This window comes from Octopus bimaculoides, chromosome 3 (genome assembly GCF_001194135.2).
Source record: "Octopus bimaculoides isolate UCB-OBI-ISO-001 chromosome 3, ASM119413v2, whole genome shotgun sequence".
NCBI lineage: Eukaryota > Metazoa > Mollusca > Cephalopoda > Octopoda > Octopodidae > Octopus > Octopus bimaculoides.
The window spans coordinates 165,148,378-165,148,837 of NC_068983.1; positions in this window are offsets into that span (position 1 = coordinate 165,148,378).

Genomic DNA, 460 nt, shown 5'->3' on the forward strand with positions numbered 1-460 from the left:
GTGCGTGCGTGCGTGCGTGTTGCGTTTCAAGCTGGCAGAATCGCTATAGCATCAGAAAAAGTAATTTGTGGTATATTTCAGCGGCGGTGCCCTAGCATGGCCGCAACTCTCGAGCTGTAGCTAGTTAAGAAGTTTCATATACACAGACAGACAGATAGTTAGATAGGTAAAAGTATACATACATACATACATGTACATATGTAGATAATGATGCAAATATACACATATAGCATTTCTGGATCTCATCATATATGTATGTAAGTATGAAGACGCCCTTCGGCCATGAATGACCATGGGATTGCACTAGAAAGTTCCCTTGCAAAGGCACAAGTCGGGGCAAAGTTGTTTATGAAAGACCAACAGTCGCTGATGCATACTACGCCTCCCCTCTCCACACCACCGATGTTGTCCAAGGAAAAGGCAAAGGGGCCGATACAGCTTGGCACCTGTGATGTTGCAA